General features: G+C 43.1%; 1 protein-coding gene and 1 long non-coding RNA gene across 5 annotated transcripts in view; one reads left to right on the plus strand and one right to left on the minus strand.

The window, feature by feature from the left end:
• LOC138261974 (peroxisomal carnitine O-octanoyltransferase-like) overlaps nt 1-27,913 on the minus strand; it is a 580,533-nt gene that overhangs the window by 430,601 nt on the left and 122,019 nt on the right. The window lies entirely within an intron of this gene.
• Nucleotides 4,506-9,547, plus strand: LOC138261972 (uncharacterized). The gene is made up of 3 exons (XR_011199183.1): nt 4,506-5,636; nt 7,078-7,180; nt 7,707-9,547. It is a non-coding gene; the product is annotated as an uncharacterized lncRNA (long non-coding RNA).

Genomic DNA, 27,913 nt, shown 5'->3' on the forward strand with positions numbered 1-27,913 from the left:
CGTGGATCATCAGTGGATCTTCACAAATGTGCTTGCAAGCTATCCAGGGAGTGCGCATGATACATACATCTTCAGGCACTCCATCAAAAATGACCTGTTCCAGAATGGCCAATATGGGAATGGCCTACCTGTTGGTAAGCAAATTGAAGTGCATTATAGATCAAATAACTGTAACGAAAGGTATGACATCAGAGCCATCTATGTGTCTGTTCACAAATATAGGGACATATGTCAGACGGGTGGGCCTCATACATGCAACACGGTACACGTGTAATGCAAACCCACATGTCACACACGTTTAGACATGCAAAGCCACTTTCTGTACCTCTGAATGGCCTAAAGGTACAGAGCAATGCAACACAGCCCACAATGTAGTGTAGTAACACTGTGTGCAAGGGAGGGCTTAGCTGGCTGGTCTGGGGGTGTCTCCATGCAGCTCCCATTGTTCATGTATGTCTTGTATCCGACACCAGGCTAACTTTGGAATGTGTCAAATCAATTGGGTTCATCAGCTGATGTTTAAGAAGGACACTGTATTGAAGTCAGCCAAGTCACTAACATGTCCTTTGGGTGCTGCAGCCAGTAACAATCATGGCTCTGATGGTACATCATGTGTAGGAAGGTCCCCTACCTGCAAAAAGACAATTCTGCACGCAATGCAGGCACCCAAGTACTGTAGTGCAAATGTGTCTGTGTCCGTGCTAGGCCGCACATTGTACCATATGTACTGGGAATTGGCGTAGGACGGTGCCGCAAGTCTTTTAGCTGTATAGTCATACACCAATGTGAAATGGCAGGAGTGCATCATATTTCTGAAATATGGTGCATTACTCTCCTTTCCACCAGCGCTGGCACTGAATTGGCTGCTTAGTGCCAATGCATGTAACCTTGCGGTTTGGGGAAAGTGTGCCAGCATCGCAAGAGGATTGTTTTTGAGCATGAAGGGACACCTTCCTTCACAAATAAAATCCCCTGAAGCATATTCATCTGCGTTGCAGCACACATGGAAAGATGACAAAATTATGAAAAAGGAAACAAAACTCTGTTATGCCTTCTCTGGTAAGGTGGAGGGTCTTGGCACTGCCCCAGGTTTATGTGTTTAAGTAAACCTGGACTGGGTAAGAATCCATGTGTGTTGTGTGTGAACACCCACAGCAAAGCCCATGGAACAACTCCCTTGTGCAGTGTAAGGCAAAATAGAAAATTACAATCCTTTGTCTTAATCCATATTTGTAAGCCCATGGAAAGCCATGCCAAGAGTCTTTGCGTGGCCTCACAGATATGTTTGATAGGCATGCGCTGCCAGAGCCACAAAAAATGTGACACTGTCGCAGGGCAAGCCTCCCAAAACATGCCCAATGTGTGCCAATGTAGGGGGGAGAGGTCAGAGATGTTATGTATGACCAAACTACTTTCTATTACTGCCCTTTCTCTGCACTGCAGAGCAGACAACTGGCGTGCCACACTGCACAGTGCCACTTACCCAAAACCTGGGCAGCTGTGTTACGTGCGCAGTGGGATTAATGCACTGCCATGTGTAGGCGATGATGTGCCCCATTGATATGCACAGACTAAGCTGTCAATGGCCAGAGTGGTTGATCGTTAGTGTTTATCAATGTGTAATTTCACTCTGTGTGAATGGATGGAACCGCATCAACTGCACTACATAATGAATCATCTATTAAATCATGTGGCATGACAGACAAGCCAATTATGAGCATCATGGCAACCCCAGATAAAAGTCTGAGGTGAGTATGTCCTCCATGGCGTACGTACCTACTCTTTTTATCAGTCACAGGACAACAAGCTCAGTGGTGTGTTAAAATGTACTGTTGAAATCCACAAGTGTGTTACACATGGTAGTATACATGTATGTTGACCAAAGTTTAATGGGCAACACAGGAAGAAGTATGTGTAAAGCCCATGTGTGGTATGCCATATCACTGTGAGGCCCATACAAGTGTTAATGTCAATTTGGATGACGGTGTGACACCAAAAGTACAAAGCATACATATGTTTTAGCAATAAGGACAGTCTATGTATAAACATACATGTAGGCAGCCTGCAGCATTGACTTATGCAACAAATGTGATGGCTCACCTGTTTTGTGTAGTAAGTTTCCCAAATTGAAAAACATATCAATATAGCAATGTGAAACTCACAAAGTCAAACACAATGTTGCAAAAAATGTCAGACATCAGTCATCAGCATATTTTAAAATTGAACATGGCCAAGCCACCACAGTTTTAAAAACACATTTAAAAACAATACTACATATAAAACATATTTGTTTATAAATATTTTCAACTATTTATGACATCATTCAAGTCAAACAAATAATTAACATACGAAAAAATTCAAGAAAAAATTATATAATTATTTATCAATTGAATATTTAGATAACATAAAAAATAATTAAAAACACAACGTTAATTTAAATAACTTCCCACCTTATTCCCCTGCAAATCACAGAGCTGACTGGCTACTAAGTTATAAAATTATACCATGAAAAATATAAATTTTAAAATCACAAATTACACTTAAATAAATGAAATAACAATCAAACAATTAAAATGTACATAATTGCCCAAAAATAGTTTATGTACCATTATATTAAGATAAACAAGCATTTCTTTAAAATGTAAACAACTTCCCAACATATTCCCTTACAAACTCATCAACTTGTTACCTATTATAAACTAATAAAAAAAAAAAGAAATTACATATTTAAAATTACAAACTATATTTAAAAAATGTCAATTAGACTAATGTTACCAACATATATATATATATATATATTTATATATATACACACTCACACACACAGCCTAGAGGCGGGCGCCACTAGGTAGTTATAGCTAAATCTGCTTTTCCATAGGAGTTTGGCACGGTTTGACGAATCTCCACAAAACATTTCAGATAGGTGCTATGTTTGAACTAGTTTGTGTACGGCAAATTTCCGGGTGATCCGTCAAGCAGGTGCTGAGAAAAAAAAGGGGTTGGGTCCCAAAACGTGAAATCCCCATACATTTTCCATTGACTTCTTTAGGCAAGGATACAGCAAAAACTGCTACACGGTAATACACCACATTCTTAAGGATGCCAGTTATTGGTCAGAAAATTGTGCTTGTTGTGATTTGGTTTAAGTGTAAATATGTTCAGTAGTTTTTGTGAAATCTAGGGTCAAAATAATTGTATATTTTGGATGTTGGGCTCATAAGTGTCTCCAAAACTCTCAAGGCAGCACTAATTTAAAAACAGAGCGTTCCTCTGATTGGCTCAGGGAGTTTTATATCCCTTAGGCCATCTCGCTCTCGCAAGAGTCTGACTCCCACAAGAAGGAGTGCTCTGACTGGCTATTAGCAACATAAGAGAAATGTTGCTGGCAGCCATTACAGGACAGCGGGACACACTTGGGGCCAAAAAAGGAAAACAAAAAAAAAATGGCACGAACCAACAAGACTCTCGCAGGATTGAAAAAAAGAAAACAAAACAAAATGGAAGCTGGCCCGCATTGATTTATTATAAGCCTCTGGGAGGCTACTTCTGGGCTGTGTGGCCCACCTCCAAGAACCTCAAGGGGCCCCAGAGAGCTCACTACTGGGGCCGCCATCAATTGTTATGGGGGGAGAGGAGGCCCCAGGCCTTCCTCCGAGCCTCTAAAAGCCCCAAAGGAGCCCAACCCCAGGGCCAAAAATTCAGAAAATAGGGAGGGTGGTGCAGCCTCCTCCTGAGCCTTAAAAGAAGGCCCCAGGATTGACCTCACCCCTGAGGCCAATTCCTTTAAGGGAGGGCATAAGAGGCCTTGGGAGCCCCTCACCCCACCCCCCCTTCGGGCCAGAATACATTTTTATGGTGAGGGAGGCACTTGGCCCCTCTTCAAGCCTCTAAAGGCCCCAGAGAGCCTACCGCAAGGGGTGACTCAGCAGCTATGTCCTGGGGAGCCCAAACCCAGGACATAGCTGTTTCGCTGTCCACAGCAGCATGAGCAAGAAAACCAGTATTTGCACTTGCTTGGCGGGAGCATTTTTAAAGCATGACCCTGATAATCACATACTATCTCTGCTGGGACATGCACATGACTATTATTATACACTATCTCTCTAGGAACCTGAACATTTCTACCATAACACTCTCTATATGGGGAACCTGAACACGACTATCATAACACTGTTTATATGGGGGACTTAAATATTATTGTAATCACACAATGTCTCTGTCAGGACTTAAACATAACTATTATCATACACTGCCTCTGAATTGACTTGAGTATGAATATAATCACACACTATCTCTTTGGGGACTTGAGAGGTACTATAATTAAACAATATTGGCTCATAATAGAGCCAGCGGCAACACTGTAGTGCAGAGGGTGCACTAGCACCTGTCGCAAAGTTCACTGTCTGCAAGGCAGACAGTGAACTTTGCGCCGAGGTGCCATGCACTGCCCATGCCTTTCAGGCCCCCCTCCTGGGGCCTCCTTGTCCTGCCATTTGATAAAGTTTGTTTTGACCAATGACTTTGTGTTTCACCACTGCGCATATTAGTTGCTCAATGTTCACCAGTAGCACATGGTATGTTTTATTCAGTTTAGCCGCCTATGGGCTTTGACATTGCATTAGTCATTACATTCTGTATTGTGCCTTTTGGCTTTGACATGGCATTAGCCATTACTTTCTATATTCAGTTGAGCCGCCTATGGGCTTTGACATTGCATTAGCCATTACATTCTGTATTCTGCCTATTGGCTTTGATATGCTGTATCCAGTCTAGCCGCCTATTGGCTTTGACATTGCATGCCTATTGACTTTGACATGATGTATTCAATTTAGCTGCCTATTGACTTTGACATGCTATTAGATATTCTGCCTATTGGCTTTGACATGATATTATACATTACACTTTGTATTCAGCTTAACTGCCTATTGGCTTTGACATGATATTCAGCTCCGCTGCCTATTGGCTTTGACATGATATTATACATTACACTTTGTATTCAGCTCCGCTGCCTATTGGCTTTGACATGATATTATACATTGCATTTTGTATTCAGCTCAGCTGCCTATGGGCTTTGACATGATATAAGACATTGTATTTTGTATTCAGCTTAGATGCCTATTGGCTTTGACATGACACTAGACATTGCATTTGATATTTAGGTTAGCTGCCTATTGCCTTTAACATGACATTGCATTTGATATTTAGGTTAGCTGCCCATTGCCTTTAACGTGGTGGAGTTAGACATTGCAGTTGAGAATCTAAGCTGTATTTTTCCAAGCTGTGTTTTTGCACCAGAGAACCAAGATGTTTTGCTCTCACAGTAGACTAGACCTGATAAGAGAGAGTACATGGGCGTCGTTTCTCTTCCCTTGAGCTTGGGAACAGGAGTAGTCTTGGAGACCTGGCCAGTCTCCAAAAGGCTTGCTCAGTTTCCCGGGTCTGAGAGGAGGGGGCACACCTTTGTAACGAATGTAACAGGCTGCAGAGGGTCAGATTCGAATCTGCCGGACCTCGTGCTGGAGCTTGGCGCCAGCTGCCAGCATCCCGTGTGGGTAGATGACACTCTTTCTCGCGGCTGACAGGGGTCATCAGCTTGCAGACCTTAGAAAGATGTAGCTGTAAATAGTTCCTACACGGTGAAGTATTTGTTTTGCTTTGCATTCAATATCTTATAAATATAACCTGCTGTGTATATTGCAAACTGATATATTTTGTTTGATTAACGCGGACTTGAAAGCTACTAATTCGTCATTCATTCATAAACATTGTGGTTGGGGAAGAATAAAATAACAATAAAAGTCTTCTTTGACCTCAGAAGTGCATTTCTGTTGTGTTATGTTAGTGCTTAGAAACTAAATAAGAGGAAAGCACTACAATTGGTACCTGGAGTCGTGGGGTCGGTCATTAAGAGGTGATTAAGAAGGGGTTTGACGAGTTAGTAGATTTCTAAGTGCACACTTTAGAAAGTGTAATTGTTTTTTTGTTGTTTGGAGAATTACAGAAATTGTTTTCTGTTTGGAGAATCACAGTAGCAGGCAGACCATGTCTGAGAATACATGTGTTGATGAACTGCCTGATGGTGCTAAGAAAAACTGTGAATTGTTTTCTGTTTGGGGAATTACAGAAGAAAATGCATGTGTAGCTAAAAGGCCTGATAATGTTTTGAGAAATAATTCCCGTTGTATATATGTAGAAAACGTGTGTTTTGGAAGTAATGATGACAGAAAGGTCTGGATACCTTTATCTGCTTACAGAGAAATGCAGGAGAAATGTAGGAAGTTGGAACATGAAAATAGGAATTTACGTGAGCAAATTAGCCAGGATACAATAATTCAAAATAATGCTGAAAGTTATAAAAATGAAGAATCTTTCTTGTCCCATTCCAGTAATGAGGGGGTTAAGACAGCTCCGAGCTGCACTGAGTTTCCTGTGAGCCAGGGTTTTTGGCAGCCAAAATGCATTCCTTAACTGATAACACGGAGGAGAGAGACCAGAATGTGATTTACGAGTTACCGTTGCAAAATGCACAAGTAAAACGAAAGATTTTAGAGCAAGACACCCCGAGTTTCATTAGCTTGTTTGATTTTTGGAAAAAGAATAGCCCTCATTTGAGAGAAATCCTAACACTTTTGTACATGGTCACTGTGAAAAATAATATGCAGCTGCGCGCTTGTGATTTGGCAAATGAAATAATGCAGACTTTAGGTTTCTGCGCAGTGCAAGAAGGAAATACTTATGTACATGTAACTCAAGAACAAGGAAAGAAAATAGTGCCCCTAGCTAGAATCATACAATGGATCTGGTACTTGCAAGACAGGGCTAGAGTACCACAGGTAAAAGAGTTACCAATGAAATTGTGTGCACCATTTGAATTCGTGTCTACTGAAGATAAAAAGCATGTTTGTTTTACTAATGATTCATTGACTGAAATGTTGCTTTCTGGCACAGTAGAAGGAACAGCGTTGTATAATGTGTGTCAGATTTTAAAGCAAGAGCTACGTGAGATGTGTCATTTTTACGCTGATTTTTGGTTCTTTGATAATGTTTTAGCACCTAACTGGTTCAATTACCTTGCAGATGTTAATGAGAAAAATGCAGAGAGAGAAGTGTTCACCCAGAATTCTGCCTTAGTGGGGATGGCTATGTGGGTGCCCCAGAAATGTGAAAAGGCCACTTACAGGTGGGCAGAGATGAGAGAGATGCACATTCCCCTAGATTTGATAAAAACTGTGCAGCACGCACAAAAGCAATCTGTCATGCAAGCAGTCACAGAGCAGTTGGGGAGAGGAAAGTTACCAGAACAGAAATGGCAAATTGATCAGGTTTTAGGGAGAGTGATTGCTGCAAATTACCAAGGAAAAATCGAAATTATGCTGATACCTAGAAAATAATCTGATTCATTCATACAAATTGGAGACAGAATGGCCCAAATTGGCAAAAGTGCAGTGAATGGAGGTTTGGTAAAGAAGGAGTCTGCCCCAGCCCTTCTGACAGTGCAAGAAAAGGGAAGCTGTGGTGCAGCAGATAAAAACCTCAGTACTGATGTGTGGGCTGAAGCCCCAAGTGACCCTCCAGAACCTGCAGAAAATATAACAAAGGGCCCCAAAAACGTCCTGCTGATTATAAAACAGGGAAAGAAAGAGGAAGGGTGCAGTTTAAATGAAAAATGTTATTTGCAAGAAAAGTCATACTTGTTTCTTTTGCAGATCCGACCACGTTTCGCCACTGTCCCTGAGTGCGCTGTGTGGTCCCCCTTCCGGTGTGTGCGTGTGGGGTCGGGGAAGGGACCGAATCCCCAACCTGAACCTGGCTGAGTAAAGTGCCAGCACCATGGATCCATTTTGCGCAAACTGCGCCTTCAGTTCAAGTTCAACTTGTTTGCTGTGTTTTTTTTTTTTTTCCCCTCTCGTATGGAACTCTGACTTTTGCTTATCTTCCAGCAAACCTTTCAAGTGGACCGTGCACCTTTACATGAGCAGAACTCATGCCACATCAAATTGCTAACACTGTTGAATTAGAGACTCATTCAGAAAAAAAAAAAAAAAATTGCCCAGTCTTTTCTATGTAGATGTATCTGATGTGAAAGGTTATGAGATCAATGTGTTAATTCACTTCTATTGCTTTACAGGGATTGCTTTGATCATAATGTTTTTTTTTGTGTGCTGATGTTTTTTTTTGTTTGTTTGAAATATGAGATATGTGAAACAAAAATTCATTGGTCAAAGGGCGGAATGTCCTGCCATTTGATAAAGTTTGTTTTGACCAATGACTTTGTGTTTCACCACTGCGCATATTAGTTGCTCAATGTTCACCAGTAGCACATGGTATGTTTTATTCAGTTTAGCCGCCTATGGGCTTTGACATTGCATTAGTCATTACATTCTGTATTGTGCCTTTTGGCTTTGACATGGCATTAGCCATTACTTTCTATATTCAGTTGAGCCGCCTATGGGCTTTGACATTGCATTAGCCATTACATTCTGTATTCTGCCTATTGGCTTTGATATGCTGTATCCAGTCTAGCCGCCTATTGGCTTTGACATTGCATGCCTATTGACTTTGACATGATGTATTCAATTTAGCTGCCTATTGACTTTGACATGCTATTAGATATTCTGCCTATTGGCTTTGACATGATATTATACATTACACTTTGTATTCAGCTTAACTGCCTATTGGCTTTGACGTGATATTCAGCTCCGCTGCCTATTGGCTTTGACATGATATTATACATTACACTTTGTATTCAGCTCCGCTGCCTATTGGCTTTGACATGATATTATACATTGCATTTTGTATTCAGCTCAGCTGCCTATGGGCTTTGACATGATATAAGACATTGTATTTTGTATTCAGCTTAGATGCCTATTGGCTTTGACATGACACTAGACATTGCATTTGATATTTAGGTTAGCTGCCTATTGCCTTTAACATGACATTGCATTTGATATTTAGGTTAGCTGCCCATTGCCTTTAACGTGGTGGAGTTAGACATTGCAGTTGAGAATCTAAGCTGTATTTTTCCAAGCTGTGTTTTTGCACCAGAGAACCAAGATGTTTTGCTCTCACAGTAGACTAGACCTGATAAGAGAGAGTACATGGGCGTCGTTTCTCTTCCCTTGAGCTTGGGAACAGGAGTAGTCTTGGAGACCTGGCCAGTCTCCAAAAGGCTTGCTCAGTTTCCCGGGTCTGAGAGGAGGGGGCACACCTTTGTAACGAATGTAACAGGCTGCAGAGGGTCAGATTCGAATCTGCCGGACCTCGTGCTGGAGCTTGGCGCCAGCTGCCAGCATCCCGTGTGGGTAGATGACACTCTTTCTCGCGGCTGACAGGGGTCATCAGCTTGCAGACCTTAGAAAGATGTAGCTGTAAATAGTTCCTACACGGTGAAGTATTTGTTTTGCTTTGCATTCAATATCTTATAAATATAACCTGCTGTGTATATTGCAAACTGATATATTTTGTTTGATTAACGCGGACTTGAAAGCTACTAATTCGTCATTCATTCATAAACATTGTGGTTGGGGAAGAATAAAATAACAATAAAAGTCTTCTTTGACCTCAGAAGTGCATTTCTGTTGTGTTATGTTAGTGCTTAGAAACTAAATAAGAGGAAAGCACTACACTCCTGCACCCAGTTTCTGCCAGCCGTTTCATGGTTGTGCTACTGCCTTGAAAACGCTGGCAGAGAAGGGAGTCATAATCCCCAGGGCAGCGCTGCTCTGGCGGATTAGGACCGCCAGCACCGCCACACCATCATGCAGACAGAAAGTGGCGGGGCTGGCGAGCCGACTGTGGCGCTACCACCGCATTCTTAATGTGGCAGTTGGACCGCTACATTGGTGGCGGTCGGTCCACCACCACAACACTGGCCGTCTTTAGACCGCCAGGGTGGTAATGAAAGCCTATATCTGTGGGGACCTGGGCATTAATGTAATGACATACTATTCCTACAGGAACGTTAGCGTGACTATCATTATACACTATGTAGGACTTGAACATGATGATCATAACACTCACTATGGGGGCACTTGAATTTGGGTACACTCACACACTATCTCTGCATAAACTTGAATATGACTATAATCACACACTAGCTCTGTAGGACTCTGAGTACTACTCTAATTGCACACTATTGCTGCATGAACTGCAGCATGACTATCATTGTACACTATCTCTAGGGGGTCATGACTATAACTAAACACTAAATCTGCGGGGACCTAAGCATGGCTATAATCAAACACTATCTTTTGGAGGATTTGAACATGACTATAATCACACATTATCTGTGCGGCAACCTGGGCATCCCCATAATGATCAACTATCTCATATAACTTCAACACAACTATCACCACACACTATTTCTGCAGCGACATGAGTATTTATATAATCACACACCATCTCTAAACCTAAATATAATCACACACTAGGTCTATAGGGACTTGAGAGTGGCTATAATTAAATTCCATATTTGTGGGGACCAAAGCATCAATATAATCATGCACTATCTCCATACACTCTCTCTGTCAGCTCTAGAACATTACCGTAATCATGTCATATACTTTGGGTTTATTAATGCACAGCCAAACAAATGATAATGCCTAGTGGTGAAGTCTACGAAAAATAACTAGGTAATCTCAACTTGTCTTTCCTATCCGACCACATTGCAGGATCACTGGCCTCTAAATTAATTTAACTTTGTGCTGTTTCCTTATCCCTTAACGTGTTGTGAACACTCAGCAATAGGCTAGAAATCTGTGAATCTTTTTCCATGGAGCTGATATGCTATAGTTTTTTGCTGAGAAATCCATTATCATCAAAACCATAGTCTGGGTGCTCCTGGGACACAATGAGTTATTCACATATGACTAAACTATCGTTTAATTTAGATATGGACCTGAAAAATAACATTTAGCCATTTGTTTACAATTGTATTTAATCACAAATGATAATTATTGAGTAAGTCCCCACAAAGAGGGTTCTGTGTGTGCAATTTAATAACAAAATATTTGCAGATCTGAAGCAGGATCCAGTATTATGATTTTTTTCTTAATATTTTTTCTGTTATTGGTATATTTTTAAAAACAATGGGAAGGGTTAGTCCCCACAATTGTGTGTGTGGCGTGGGGAGGGTGTGTGAGTGTGTGTGTCAGGGGGTAAGGGTGTGTGTGTGTGTGTGTGTGTGTGTGTGTGTCTCTCTCTCTCTCTCTCTCTCGGGTCAGATGTACTTACAACTGGCCACAAAATACCAGTTGCAATTTGCGACCAGAGAGTAATTTGTGAACCGACCTATGCAGTAATATGTCGGTTCACAAATTACATATCTGTAGTGGGTCTCAATTCCACTTACCTCATGAATATTAATGATGTAGTCCACAAATTGTGACCCACTAGGAATCTCAGCCATCTGAGGGATGGTGGCCTGTTGAGGTCAACAGACTACTATGTTTGTTATTGCTTGTAAATAATGCATTTTTTTTATTTGAATGCAACCTGCTTTCCTTAAAGGAAAACAGGAGGCATTTAAACAAAAACTAAAAAAGGGAAAGTGTAATATTTGGGGACCATATGCCATTTGCGAACGGCTTACCACCTACTTTGAAGAGTAAAAGGTGAATGTTTTATGAACGGAATTCAGTCGCAGAACATTAAGAGATACTATTCCAATTCGGTATTTGGAAGGGACACCATAAAAATGCATTGGGTTGCAAACCCAAATCGGTAACATGTTGCTTAATACCAATTTGGGTTTAATACATCAGAAAAAGCCTTTTTGCAGTTGCAAATGTCTTTGTAGATCTGGCCCTTAAAGAACTAAATAAAAAAATTAGTAAGTGGCATTTATTGTTCACGTAAATACTGGTACAGACCGATACCTCTCATTCTTACAATGCATTCTTATCTCGTACATTCAGGTAATGAACAAAGTCAGCAGCTTGCCTCCAAATTATAGCTTTTTATATGTACGTATGAAGCAATAAAATGCTGAGTGACTTTGTTTTACTTTTATGGCGCTAGGCTCAACGTAGCTCCCAGCCGGTATTATTCACCAGAACAAATTCGGCATATTTTGTTGGGGCTGGATGGATTCAGCTCAGTAACACATGCAGGACCCGGGATATGTCTAGATCCCACTTCATTCCAGCAATGCAATGCACTGTAATGCACAAACACATTTTTAACATCTCTTTAAACATATAAAGGTTAAACAGCTGTTCTTCCCCAGATAGCTGAAATGGGCTCCTCTATCAGACCCATTTGGGTAGTGTTAGAAATGGAATTTCTGACTGGCTGAGGTATGCACCCAAGCCAGACGAACAAGTTACTTACCTTTGGTAACGCTTTAGCTGGTGGATACAGTGGCTACTCCCAGTGTGCCAGCATTCAACTGAAATTTTCTTGCTAGCTCTCCACGTTGACGAGGACGTCACAATTGCACGGCTCCGCACACGACTCCGTCTGACGTCATCGTGGCAATAAGAAGTCCTCACCAGCATGCTGACATCAGTTCCCTTTTTTCCCTGCCTTCGACGCTAACAATTTTTTCCTGGCTCTCAAACAGTTACTGTTTCGAAAGAGTTGTTGTCGAGTTACAATGCCTCCACCGAATAAATCGGGCTTTAAGCCTTGTCATGAGTGTGGGGATCGCATCTCCATTACAGATCCTCATGAGAACTGCTTATGGTGCCTAAGCTCGGACCACGACGTGGAGGGGTGCGTGCCCTGCCAGGGGATGAACCCGAAGGCCTTGAAAGAGAGAGAGGCAAAGCTCTTCCTGGCAAAAGTTAAGAAGGAGCATAAGTAAGTGTAAGTGTGGCTGTTACTCGAAGAGCAGGAAGATGATGCCTCCACTCGGCATATAGGCTCTAGGCATTTCGGAGAGCAAGCCTCTGCAGGATGTCCCCAAGACTTCAAGGAGGACAGGGGACAAGCCAGGAAGCCCTTGGAGTCACTCAAAGTTTGGTCCTTGTTGCTTTGACAGGGCAGAGGTCAGCAGGTAGAAGGGCAGCTCAGCAAAGCAGGGAAACAGTTCCTCAGAACAGTCAGTCAGAGCAGAGGAGCAATACTTCAGCACAGCTACCTTTACTCGAGCAGAGTTTCTAGGTCCAATAGTGTACTAATTTTAGGGAGTCAGAGACCCAGTATTAATACTCAAAAATGCCTTTGATGTAGGGGATGACTTTAAAGGAACACTCTTACGTGAACAGGGATCCGTCTGGGGGCTGTTCGTCGCTTCTCCGTTTACGGAGGGGCTGCACTGGGGGAGGTTCTTCCACGGCACAGCATCAATGGTGAGCACTAACCAGTCCCCGATTTCGGAGAACAGGCCTCTGCATCAGTGCAGGGAGAGGTGCAAAGTGCAGTAAAGGCTAAATTAAACAGGAAGCGCTGAAGTGATCGAAGCATTCAACCTTCAAGCATAATTTCAAAAAGCGGAGCACTTGTTTTTGTATAACGGCCTCGGCAGTAGTGATGTAGACAACAAGCAGATAACAAGGATTTGGATTTCCCCAATACTTCAGGGAGGACAGGGGACAAGCCAGCAAGCACTTGGAGTCACTCAAAGTTGAGTCCTTGTTGCTTTGGCAGAGCAGAGGTCAGCCGGCAGAAGGACAGCTCAGCAAAGCAGGGAAACTATTCCTCAGAACAGTCAGTCACAGCAGAGTGGTAATCCTTCTGCACAGCACAGCAGCCTTTACTCCAGCAGAGTTTCTAGGTCCAATAGTGTACTAATTTAAGAGGGTCGGAGACCCAGTATTTACACCCAAAAGTGCCTCTGACGTAGGGGATGACTTCAAAGGAACTCTCTTAAGTGAACAGGGATCCCTTTCAACCCATCCCTGTCTGCCATCTTTAGGGGGTAATCAGCCCTTAATGTGGGTTCAGGCCACTACCCTTTGAAGTGTGTGTTGATCCTTACCATCTTTGCTGCCCGGGAAGATCCATCAGGACGCAGATGAAGCAGAGTGTCCTGGGTTGTGGCTATCTGAAGGGAATGCACAAATGTAACTGTCACTCAGCCCTGTCCAGACGTGTACTGCAGACAGGCTGTCAGTCACACAGAGCAGTAAGAGCAGAGAAATGCCCATTTTCTAAAAGTGGCATTTCTATGTTAAATCCCACTTTACCTGTAAATAGGATTTATCATTACCATTCAAATGATATGAAAAATGATGTAACTACTCCTTTCTGATTAGGAATTACAGCTTAAAGGTGTATTAAGGAATTCCCAATGCTGGCCTATGAGAAGAGTAGGCCTCACATTAGTGAGAAATGACTTTGGCAGTTTTTCACTACCAGGGCATGTAAAACTTAAATATACATGCCCTACCTTTTACTTACATAGCACCCTGCCCTATGGGTTATCTAGGGCCTACCTTAGGGGTAGCATATGTAATGAAGAGGAGTTAAAGGCTTGGCAAGAGGTTTTAAATGCCAAGGTGAAGTAGCAGAGAAACTGCACACACAGGCTCTGCAGTGAAAGGCTTGAGCCATGTTTAAGGGCTACTGAAGTAGGTGGCACAAACAGTGCTGGAGCCCCACTAGTAGTAGTAGCATTACAATTACGGGCTCTGGGTATATGGTATGCCACTTTACAAGGTACTGACAAGCAAATTAAATAAGGCAATTGTGTATACATCATTATTACCATGTTTCATTGGAGAAGCGCATGCACTTTAGTAATGGTCAGCAGAGGTAAAGTGCTCAGAACCCTAAGGCCAAGAGAAAAATACAGCAAAAACAGAATGTGAGAGACAAAAAGTCTGGGGTAAGATCACCCTAAGGTTGCCAGGCATAATAGTTAGTAAAAGGCATAAATAGAGTGCAGCCTGCCTTTTGAACTCTTGGGGCATGGTGATAAGACACCTACTGAAGTAATCATTTGGAAACCATCACTGCACAGAAAGAAAAATACAAACCCCAAAGTACTATATTGATGAGAATAGACAAGTATTGATTTTTTTTAATAGACTAAACAACTATATGTGCATGACTGTGACTAATGTATGCACACATAGAGAGCGCTGTAGTGTTGGAATAGTAGTGGACAGATGAAGAAGATGTAATGGAGCTGAATGTGAGATATTGGCTAGCCCAAGTCAAACCTACAGTTTGTAGGGCAATTTGCACTGGAGTATAAATCACTTTAATTGCTTGTCCCACTGCTTGCTCACCATGCATTCAGACCCATATTAATCCAGCTGGATTCTTCAGTGCAGCAAGTCGAGGAGTGTTTCTTTCTCTAGTCGAATCGTGAGACCCCTGCTTTGGTGGTAAGCCATTCACAAAATGACAGTTCCTTTTGACCAGTTGTGTTTTGGTGTTCTGTGTCCTGAAGAGAACCATTGAATCCAGTGGGTTCGAAACATGTCAACAATAGGGAGCAGCGGTGAGTGCTATTAAAGAAGATTAGGCCTTCGGGGAGAATTCAAAGCATTGTCTTGTAATGCACATCATTCCTGTTTGAGCTACCACAAAGACTTACAATTGGAGCCTCCACGCCTTTCTGCTATTTAAGGAGGAGCCTTAAAAGTTTGCGAATGAGTTAGGCTCCGAGTTCCCTCTCTTTCAAATTGGTGCAGAACCTGAATTTTAGGAAAATGTTTTTGTGTAATTTTTCGTTCTTTAATTTGTATAATATTGTCATATGTTTTTGATGTAAGTAATGTGTGTAAGTGGATAAATGTTACATATTAATGCTAGGGAGAGGTAATTGGTTTTGCCTTCTCATTGTAAATAATTAACTTTTTCCAAGTTTAACATAGGGTTGGCTCTTGTTTCTTTTGTGTAGTTTGTTTGGCCTACCCTTGCTTTTTTATAGGCCATACCTCTTTTCTATTACAGTAACTTTCTATAAGTCGCATTTTCAGAATTACAATTTAAAATCTGACTTCACCATAAGTATTGATTTTAAATTTGGATTATAGAGATACCAAACTTGAGGGTCCCATCTCTTCCCAGTTCGAAATTACAGTTATAAAATGGAATAAAGCAATCCCAATGAATGTTATCCTATGGGAGAGATAGGCCTTGCAGTAATGAAAAACGTACTGAAGATTTTTTCACTACTAGGACATGTCAAAATTCAAAAGTCCAAGTCCTACTTTTTAAATACACTGCGCTCTTGTGCCGTCTGGGACCTACCTTAGGGGTGACATATGTATTAAAAAGGGAGGTTTGGGCCTGGAAAGAGGTTTAACTTGTCAGGTTGACAGGGCAGTTAAAAGCTGCACACAGAGGCTCTGCAATGTCAGCATTTAATTTACAGGCCCTTGGCACATATAGTGCACTTCTAGGACTTAGAAGTAAATTAAATATGCCAGTTGTGGGTAAGTCAATGTTACAAGGTTTTAAACACAAAGAACATGCACTTTAGCAGCAGTGGTAAAAAGCACTGGACTTCGAAAGCCAGCAAAAACAAGGTCAGTACGACAGGAGGTCTGCAGGCAGAAAAGTTAGGGGAAACCACACCAAGGATGCTGGGTACAACTACTTACAGTTATCACACCTACTACCAAAAGTTACAATTTACTACCTCAGACTCTATATTCCTGTCACATTATATCTACAGCCGTTCACCCACTTTCACTATACATTTGTCTCAAGTACCACACTCCACTCTACGCCACTTTATTCTATGCAACTCCACTTTATGTCACTCCAATTTATGTTACTACACTCTACACCACTCCACTCTGCACTCATTTACTGTATGCCACTCCACTCTACTGTAGACAACACCACTACAATTCACAAGTTTACTCAGCTTTACAATATGCATGTACACTCTAGTGCACTCCACGCCACTGCACTATAGGACATGCCAGTGTACTTTGACACTTTAGTCCACTGTATGCTGCGTCACTCCACTTTAAGACACTATACTCTATGACACTACACTATACAACACTGTCCTCCACATTACTGAACAACATTCCACTTAACAAGACTCCACACGGCGAAACTGGACTATGACATGCAATATATTTTTATTTAAAAAACATAAAAATCCACTGGAAAAAACAAAGGATAAAATTGTTCTTATAATTAGAAAAACTTTATTTATTGTTTATATACAAACCAAACAAACTACACAAACATTTGAAATGCTAACTTTATAGTTATACCTTAAATTTATAATTTACGCACCACCTTTACATTACTATAACTTTTATTCTTTCTACATAAACAAAACTTAAACTACACACAATTTAGAAATTCTGAAGTTATATTTTTAACTTATAAATTATGCAATATCTTTGTGCACCTCCATACACAGTGTATTCAACTCAATGGCCAAAATAAATTAACTATAACTTGCCACTCAACCATGCACTCTGTTGTCATAAATGTCATAAGTGTTATTGTAAATGCTACAATTTTAGTTGGTATAACTGATATAATATGAAAGGGTATAAGGAGTGCATAGAGAAGGTGCGAGTTATAGCTCATGTATTGTGGCTACAGCGTTAAGTACGCTAAGTATGGAGGTGCACGAGTTATAATAATTTGAAGGAGCTGCATAAATTATCTGTGGGTGGTGTGCAATTGACTGGGGTGTCCTTGCAGTTATTCCTCAGTCCACAGGTAATGTGTGGACCGCTTTGGCCATAGGGGTCAGTGTTCCTCAAAATCCTCTTTGAGCCAGTAGAAAGCCAGTTGCAGCTGGGCTACCAATCTCTGTTCACAGTGGATCCAATGGTATCCTTTGGTGAAGACTGATGTCCCTGTTTGGGGTCTAATCTGGACTCAGATGACACTCCTGGGTCAAGAAGACTTGGGTGCAACTTTTCGCTGTCAAAGATCAGTCTCCTGGGTCGTCCAGCGGCGTTCAGCGGTGATTCGAAGAAAGTGACTACTGACTTGCTGGAATGGGCTTCTTCAGCTTTGATGGCCCTGGTGCTTATTCCAGCTGACTGATCCGGGGAGTCACTTCTGAGGTCTGGGGCTCAGGCGAGACTGTTCCATGAGCCAGAAGCCATAGGCACAGTCCTCGCTTTGCTAATCCAAGTTTCGGCAGGTGCAGTCCAGCAGTCGTTGCAGTCTTTCTTGCCAGCTCCAGGGATCAGCTTGGCAGTCCTTCAGTTCTTTCTTTATTTTTTTAAAATGTTCTTTCTTTCATTCTTTCTTCAGTTCCATCGTGATTTGAGGTCTACTTACTTTTCCACAGAAAAAAACAACAATGTGGAAGTTTTGTTGTTAGGACCAGTGCTTTAAATGGGCATGTACTGTACGGTTCTGAGTACTGGCACTTCTTTAATTTTAAAGGGAGAGTACCTGCACTTCTCAGTACTGCTGCAATACACATAACAGTTGAGTACCAGCACTTCTCAGGAGCAACAGGTACTCTAAATAGTGAGTACCTGTAGTTCTACATTTCCATTTAAAGCACTGGTTTGGACATAATAAAAGTATATGTCCTACTTATTTACATAAAGCTCCCTGCCTTAGGCCTTCATTAGGGGAGACTTTGATATACTGTTAAGGGAAGTGGGGACTTTGTCATTGGTTTAAATGGCAAAGTTGAACTAGCTAGAAGCCATTTTGTACTTTGTCACACACATGGTGGCACAACCAGTGTTGCAGCCCTGAGGGGATACTCTGTTTACATGCCCTATGTAATCTTGGCACCATACACTAGGGACTTATAAGTAAGTCACCTTATGCCAATTGGTGGTAGCAAATTTAACATACATTTTGTTACACTGTTTAGCAGGCCTCAGTGCACTTTCAGAGTTGAAAGATCAACAGCCAGTAGTCCAAATGGAGGCAAAAAGTGTGGAGCGGGGACCTGCAAAAAGGCTATTTTCTCAGAGAGATAGCCCCTGTTCTAACTGCTGTTAACAGCATCCATTTACACAAGAGCTGCGGCAGAATAGCAACTGGAAAGGGGCACTTGAAAGAGAACCAGCTCAAATTTTAGACAGACAATACAGCTATTTAGGACACGTATGTGCACTAACGACAGACGTAAGAGAAGAGGCAGGATACGTTGCTAGGTTAATTTACCTCACACAATGTCTTGTTTTTCTTCCCTTATGCATCACACTGCGACCCATTTCACCGCACTGTTCTCCCAGAAGTCATTGGCAGAAGTGCATCTGCCACCAGAATGCCACACTTGCATTCCTTACAGTAGTTTTCCTCTGCATGGAGAGTACAGTTCCAACATCTGTACTGAAGCACATGGACTTGCCGAATCTGTGGAGTTTGAGACCCCCAAGATTCACTGTGATAAGCAGAAAGCACTGCCTCGATGTTCTCTGCGTACAAAAGTTGATTCCATGAACCTGTGTTTTCAAAGAAACATTGATGGCTGTTACTGTACTGAACATTGCATTATCATTATATAAACGTTGTTGGTGCAACAAAACGAATCACAAACCCAATATATTATTCCAACACAACATAGAAACGCCCAATCCAACAGCGTAAAGTAGTGCAGCACCATGGCCTCCCAACACTAAATAACAACCTCTTGTTTCCAAAATCTACTCCAAACTAGCTGCTAAGCACAACCAATAACAAGGGACACAAAGCAGGACACATAGGACACCAGCGGGCAGACGACACCTGAATTCAACACTGCAGAACTCAACCTCGACACAGCCACCACAAAAAAGGGAATCAAAATGGGAATCAAGATGCCAAAAGTCTCTACGTTGGTCTCTAGGAAACAGAAGCCTTACTTAACACAATTTCGTCACTGTGCAGCTCTCTCAAAACTGAGGGCCCGATTACGATCTTGGCGGATGGGCTACTTCGTCACAAACGTGACGGATATCCCGCCTGCAGTATTACAAGTTCCATTACATCCTATTGTATTTGTATAGCGCTATGGAGCAGGATATCTGTCATGTTTGTGACGGCGTATCCCATCCACCAAGGTCGTAATCAGGCCCTAAGTCAAAGGGTAAAAGCCGGAAGAAGCATGCAAATGCAATCTGTAGGGATAGCAAAGCCACAGTCCTCAGAAGAATCAACAACCCAGGTGCCACAGCCCACCACGCTACATCGTCATCTGAACTGTCCAATCACACATCAACACACCGACAGAGTAAGGAAATGGACATGAATCAAACAAAATGTTGAGTGCACTGTTTTATTTATTGTGCTGTTGGTATTGTGTGAAACTACCACAAGTGTGGCCTCGAACCACTTAATGGTGACAACTTCTTTTGTGGGCTTTCTTCTGTCTAGGAGGGGGCTATGAGAGGAAGTTGGCAGTAGTCTGAAATGAGTGTCCCAACTCTGTGCTTTAAATGGGCAGCAGCGTGCACAAACAACTAAGATGAAGCAACAACAATAATGGAGAACCAAGATAACAATGTGCTGCTGAGTCGATATTTCAGTGCAAATAGTGCTGTGTACAGTTTGTTTTATTATTAATACAACTATTTCCCGCAGAATAAACAGGGCCGTGGGGGACACAGGATGTCATTCCCCTGCCTTCACACTGGCTGCTTGTTTCAGAGTGGGCACCGGGTACAGCTAAACCCTTTCCTTGTAACAACTGTAGCAGATGCAGCGTAAAACAACCCTGATCCTGATATACCAATTTTCTCCCAACATCAATATGCTAACGCCCATTTCTTACATACATGCCAATAGACCGGATTCAGCTGGAAAACCCCCGATTTAAGAAGCTGAAAATGGCTTTGTTTTGGCTGTCTCCCACCTGAAATTGCCCCTGCTTTAATCGAAGCCAATAGAGGAAATACATTCTTCGATAATAGTTTTTTTAAATCTCCACAAAATGAGGCTAACCTACACATCAGACTCGCTTCACCAAATCAACAGGTTGCAGGTAAGTAGATGCAAAAATGTTCTGTCTATGCTTAAGTCCCCAACAATTTGCACCTTATACAGTATAGTCTGAAGCTGGGTTTCGAGCCACTTCCAGCCACTAGTTTCAAACACCCTATGGAAACATGTTCCCCACACAAGCTACAGATGTATCTGCTGAATTGCAGATCCCTTCCCAAACAGTATTGAGCTGTTTAGCTTTTTAGATGAAACAACATCCAAATGTCATGTTCCTTACAAAAATATGGCTATCCACCAACGCAACCTCAGATTTGGTGTTAGCTTTCCCCCAGGTATCCAATAGCTAACCAAAATAGAAGAGACTGACGTGGAGGAGGGGAGGCCATAATATTTAAGAGGGAATATTCAGCTTCTTCTTCTCCTATTACCATACCTAGTTGTGAAAGTCTTCAATTTTTGCTAGAATTCACTATGTTTATGTTCCCCAGTGTTGGAAATGGCTTTTCTGCAGGGTCACCCCCAAACGTTTTGCCTTCCTCCTCCTCTTTTTCTGACCTCATTTTTGCTGGCTTTGTGACTCTGTGCACTTTGACACTGCTAATCAGTGCTATAGTGCATGTGCTCTCTCCTCAATACATGGTGACATTGGCTCATACCTAATTTGCTTATTTAATTTACTTGTAAGTCCCTAGTCAAGTGCACTACATGTGCACAGGGCCTGTAAATTAAATGCTACTAGTGGTATGCAGCACTGGCAGTGCCACCCACATAAGTAGCAACCTAACCATGTCTGAGGTTTGCCACTGCAGGGCCTGTGTGTGCAGTTTCACTGCCACTTCAACTTTGCATTTAAAAGTAATTGCCAAGCCTTAAGCTCCCCTTTTTCGACATATAAGTCACCCCTAAGGTAGGCCCTAGATAGCCCATAGAGAAGGGTGCTATGTAGGTAAAAGGCAGGACATGAACATGTGTGTTCTATATGTCCTAGTAGTGTAAAACTCCTAAATTCGTTGTACACTGCTGTGAGGCCTGCCCCTTTCATAAAATAGCATTAGGGCTACCCTCATATACTGATTGAGTGGTAGATCCTGATTTGAAAGGAGTAGCCAGGTCATAGTTAGCATGGCCAGAATGGTAATAGAAAATCCTGCTTATTGGTGAAGTTGGATTTAATATTGCTATTCTAGAAATGCCACTTTTAGAAAGTGAGCATTTCTCTACACTTAAATCCTTTGCCTTACAATCCACGTCTGGCTAGGTTAGTTGACAGCTCCCTTGTGCATTTCACTCAGACAACCCCAAACACAATAGCCTGCCCTCACATAAAGGATTGCCACACCCCCTACTGGGACCCTGGCAGACAGGATGGAACTGAAAGGGGACCTTGTGCACTTCTAAGCCACTCTTTGAAGTCTCCCCACTTCAAAGGTACATTTGGGTATTTAAGCAGGGACTCTGACCCTACCAACTCAAACACTTCTGGACAAGATACCACTGGTGAAGAATCCCTGAACCAGAACCTGCAACCTGCCAAGAAGAACTGTCTGGCTGCCCAAAGGACTCACCTGACTGCTTTTCTGGAAAGGACTGTTGCCCTGCTATTGCCCTGCTGCCTTGCTGTCTTCTGGCTGTGCTGAGAATTGCTCTCCAAGGGCTTGCATAGAGCTTGCCTCCTGTTACCTGAAGTCTCAGGACCAAAAAGACTTCATCCTGCAAAAGAACTCTTTGTGCAGCAAAGATTCGATACACAGCCTGCAAAAAACTATGTATAGTCTGCATCGCAGTGAGAAAATCACCGCACGTCGAACCGGATCGACGCAGCCCGGCTTCGCAAGAGAAGATCGATGCAGCGCCAGCATTGCGACCCGAACTTCAACACACAGCCCACTGGATCTACGCAAAGCCAAGCCGGAAAGACGCAGCCTGACTTCCTGACACGAATCAATGCAGCACCGGCTGTGCAGCAGAAATTTTCCACGCGCCGCCCACCGGATCAACACAGCCTCTGTGACTTCATCTTGCGTGCCCCTGATTTCAACGCATTGTCCCTGGGGCGTCCGAAAACCCCGCAACCCAAAGAGGATCCCAGTCTACGCGCCGGAAATTGATGCAAAGCCTGCTCTGTGTGAAAACTCACCGACGCATCGTCTGTGTGCACCCGAAAAAAAAGACACACACTCCCCACCCCCATTTTCCACGCATCTCCTCCTCTGCGCTCCCATGCGGAGAATTGGAACACAAACCAGATACTTCGTGCTTGAAAGAGACACTTGTTGCTTTTTAAAGACTAAAGACACTTTATATCATTTTTACAGTGATATTTCAAAGTATACTTATTAATTCTTGATAATTTTGACCTGCATTTATCCAGACAAATATATATTTTTCTAAACACTGTGTGGTGTATTTTTGTGGTGTTATACTGTGTTATTTAATGTTTTGTTGCACAAATACTTTACACATTGCCTTCTAAGTTAAGCCTGACTGCTCAGTGCCAAGCTACCAGAGGGTGGACACAGGATAATTTGGATTGTGTGTGACTTACCCTGACTAGGGTGAGGGTCCTTGCTTGGACAGGGGGTAACCTGACTGCCTACCAAAGACCCCATTTCTAACACCCGGTATTGTTATGAAGTGGCCTCCTGGGATAGTCTCAAAATTCATCACAGCTCAACCAGACGTTGTAGCTGAATGTAGCTTGCAAAAAGCAAATCTCACCCCGTTAGGAGATTTGAATATGCATTTTGAATCCAATGGATTCGAAACGGCAAGTTTTATCCCACAACCTTGAAACTCTACTTTTACACCAAATGGTAAAAACCCCCACTGATAATAGGGAACACCTTCTAGGTCCCATTTTTACTAACTTGAGTAACCTATTCTCTCTCCCTATATTGTGCTCTGATCATTATTCAGTCCCTTTCTACCTTGAAGTATCAAAAACAATGGGCAAACAACCCCTGCACAAAAGTCCAGACGATCGTGTTTCAAACCTATTGTAAGTGAGTGGAAGCATGCTCTAGTTGAGTGGGCCACCAGCTCCAAAGGGCGACACTTCAGAGCGATATACTTTCAACAAATGGCTCATCAACTTGCTAAAGCCCTCAGTTCCCTTCAAATCCCCGAAAACAGACCAGACCAAGGTTAGGGCGCTTTGGTATACATTGGAGCTAACTCAATTAAAAAGAGAAGCCAGTAAGAAGGCGAGAGAGTGAAGGAAGGCAAAAGGTGATGACTGCAAAAGAGGCTAGAGAATAGCCATAAAAAATTATAAACAGGCTATCAGGCAGGCCAGATCACTTACCTCCAACAGAAATAGGAACCGCCCCAAATGTATCAAGATAATTATTTTCGATAGTTAACAACTTTATGACTCCTCCGTCAGATGCAACTGGACCACCACCTTCATTGAACGCTGCAATATGTTTGCCAATCATTTAATCAACAAAATGAATAAAATACTGACCCTACTTTTATCAGCTACCACTCCCAATACCTTTGATAAATCAAAGCAATATGTTGGCCCTACCCTCTCCACCTTCCCTGCATGAACTTGGGAGTCATCAAATCAGGCTCTCCTTTGGACCAGCCCCTCCAGCTATTATAGGCCAAAGTGGCAGTCCTGTATTAGACGCCCTTAGGAACATGCTCAACCACTCCCTCAAAAAAAGGACATATTCCTAAGGCCTGGAAACACGCTATAGTGAAGCCACTACTAAGGTAACCAACGACAAACCCTGAGCTAGCAGGCAGCTACAGACTCATCTCCCTGCTCCCGATAGTGAGCAAAATACTGGAAAAATATGTTAATCAACATCTGTCCATTTTCCTGGAACTGCATGACATTTACCATCCCCTTTGAACAGGCTTTCAGTCTGGTCACAGTACGGAGGTTGCACTGCTGGCAGCCACAGAAGAACTCCACTTCATTCTAGATCAAAGTGGATCTGCAGCAATGATCATGCTGGATTTGAGTGCAGCCTTCATTAATCTGTCACACGCCATCCTCATCTAGCAGATGCTGGCATCACAGGCATTGCCATTAAATGGCTGGAAGCCCTGGGAGGACTTAGAATATACCAAGATTAACTTACCAATACTCACTATATGTTATTTAGACCAGATCCGAAAACATGGAGGGGTCCACCACCATCTCCGCCGCCGCCTCCCCATTAGTTGAAGTTTCATCTCACTAGTTGCAGAGTGGCATGATATATATGGACGACAGATGCTTCTGGGGGAAGTATGGGGAGGGAAGGGTGTTGGGGGGAAGGGGTGTTCAGGCCAAGTTCCAAAGGCCGAAGTTATTATGTTTAAAATAGGATATCATTTTAGTTTTATACTTAGCACACAGAATGGGAAAAATAGAGACTCCACTGACATTAGAGAACCATATATCCCTCAGGATCAGACACATAAAAATAGACCCTCGGCAACCCATGGCCGGATTAAAAATGGCCCTAAAAGTCACAGTAAAAACTTTCCACACACATATCCCCATGAACCAGACACAAGTAATCTCCTGGAATGTTAATGGCCTCTTGGACAAAATTAAACGCACAGCCATGTTCTCCTATATACATCGATATAAACCAGATATACTCCTACTGCAAGAGACTCATCTCTTGGGAGACAACTGCCCCTTACTAATGCGCAGAGGCTTTGATAGAGTATACCATGTTGGGTTTACACGTGGCTCGAGGGGGGTGGCCATACTACTACATCGATCGTTCCCCATGACACACATTCAAGTACGAAAAGACCAGCAGGGACGCTATATAGCCATCACAGGCAAGATTGAAGGTAACATGATCAATGTGATCAGTGTCTATGCCCTCCCACCAATGGACCTTAGAACCCTCAAAGATCTCTCCCAGCTACTTCTTGACTTACCACCAGGGCTCACGATGGTAGGTTGCGATTTTAACGCCACCCCAAACCCGGCTATGGATGTGGCCGGTCCACTCTCCACACACAGACATCCAGGAGCGGCAGGGCTCACGGGGTGGCTTTCAGCGACGGGGCTCTGTGATGCATGGCGGGTGTGGCACCCAAGATGGCGGCAATTTACCCACACTTCAGCAGCCCATGGCTCTCAATCCAGGATCGACCTGGTACTGCTCCCAAGCTCCGACTGCACGGCCCACTCCCACATCGAAATCTTGACACGGGGAATCTCGGACCATGCTCCACTCAGATTCATAATAGGCCCTACGCATTCTCAGACTCGTCCTATATGGCGGCTGAGTGCTTGGTATCTCCAAGACATAAACTACACCGATCAGCTGCGTAAGGCAATCCAGGATTAAATTGATTTAAACGAAGGGTCGGTGATCTCCGTAGGCACCTTATGGGCGCTAAGTAAGGCAGTACTGAGAGGCTTGGCGAAGAACCTGATACGTAACCGAGAACGCTCACAGGCCCAACATATCGAAAGGTTAGAGACCCAGGCCAGGGACCTTGAAAGCCAGGAAGAAACCCACCCAAGTGAAAGGGTGACACAGCAACTATTCCTAATCCGAGAAAAAATTAGGGACCAATCCCTGGAAGCGGCTAAGCACATGTGGAGGGCAAACACAATGAAAATTTATGGATGGGGAGACAAAACCGGGAAAATGCTATACTGGCTGGTGTCTCATCAGCAAGCCTCCAGGATCGTCCCCGAAATCCAAGATGGAAGGGGCGCTCTCATAACAGGGCACACAGACATAGCAAACGCCTTTGCTGCATATTATCAGACACTATACCAGGCATCAGACAAGGTAGACCTAGATCTGGCCCGCCAACTACTAGATAGAGTCCCCTTCCCTCGCTTACCTAAGACAGAGATGCGGGTCCTGGAAGACCCCATCAATGCAGACTAAATACAAGCAGCTATCTCAACTATGGGCGCTGGGAAAACTCCGGGCCCAGATGGATTCCCTTCAGAATATTATAAAGCCTTCAGGGAAGAACTAGCACCATATTTACTCAAACTTTTTACAGAAGTAAAACACAATGGTTCCTTCCCACGGGAAATAGACACCGCCACCATTGTGGTGCTCCCCGAGACCCAACCCCCCTCACTGCATTGTGCTGACTATAGACCAATCTCACTGATTAATATCGAAGTTAAAATCTTTGAAACCGTAGCACCAGACACTGTATCCGTCGGCTACACATGGCATTGGCCGAGCGCCATAGACTGCCCCTAGACCTCGCCGTTTTACTTATCGACTTTGAAAAAGCATTTGACTCAGTGGACTGGGGATTTCTCCTGCTAGTGCTCTGCCGCGCAGGCCTGGGCCCGAAGTTCTGCCGTCTGGTACAAACTCTATACGCCAATCCCATTGCCCGGGTGCAAGTTAACGGGACCCTGTCCTCAATCCTAGAGGTTCACCGGGGCACACGTCAGGGATGTCTCCTGTCTCCCCTTTTATTTACCCTAGCCATCGAACTCCTGGCCCAGATGATCAGGTCTGACTCAATATTCCAAGGGTGGAACTGGGACCACACACAGGAAGACAGAATAGCACTCTACGCTGACAACGTCCTATTATATATGGAAGAACCCAGCATAACGGGCCCACGTAGCCTTGAACTGCTGCGGTGTTATGAGCAGGCCTCAGGACTAAAAATGAATCCAACTAAGTCAATACTGATCCCACTGGCAAGCTCCAGAGACTGTTTTGACTAGCAAGGTAAGATACCTCTGCGCAGACTCAGCTTCAAATACCTGGGAATATGGGTGTCCCTACTGCCTGAAATGACATGGGCCAAAAGTGTATCACCGTTGTTGACACATATTAAGACAGACCTCCAGAGATGGCACTCCCTACCACTGAACGTAATGGGCTGTGTAGCCCTATACAAAATGATGATCCTGCCAAGGCTCTTATACACATTTCAGAACTTTCCACAACCCATCCCCGGCTCCTGGTTTAGGGCACTTGACAGGGTACAGGGCTATTCCTCTGGAAAGGAGCCAGACACCGAGTAGCTTTCCACTATTGTAGGAAGGGGATATACGACGGAGGATTGGGTGCCTCAGACCCATACCTATACTACCTGACTACCCAATTAATAGAAATTCATGACTGGTTTAATGGGGGATGGGGAGACCCAACCTATTGGGTAGAACTAGAGCTCCTAGGATTCCCACGCC

The sequence above is a fragment of the Pleurodeles waltl genome, chromosome 10 (assembly GCF_031143425.1).
Source record: "Pleurodeles waltl isolate 20211129_DDA chromosome 10, aPleWal1.hap1.20221129, whole genome shotgun sequence".
NCBI classification, from domain to species: domain Eukaryota; kingdom Metazoa; phylum Chordata; class Amphibia; order Caudata; family Salamandridae; genus Pleurodeles; species Pleurodeles waltl.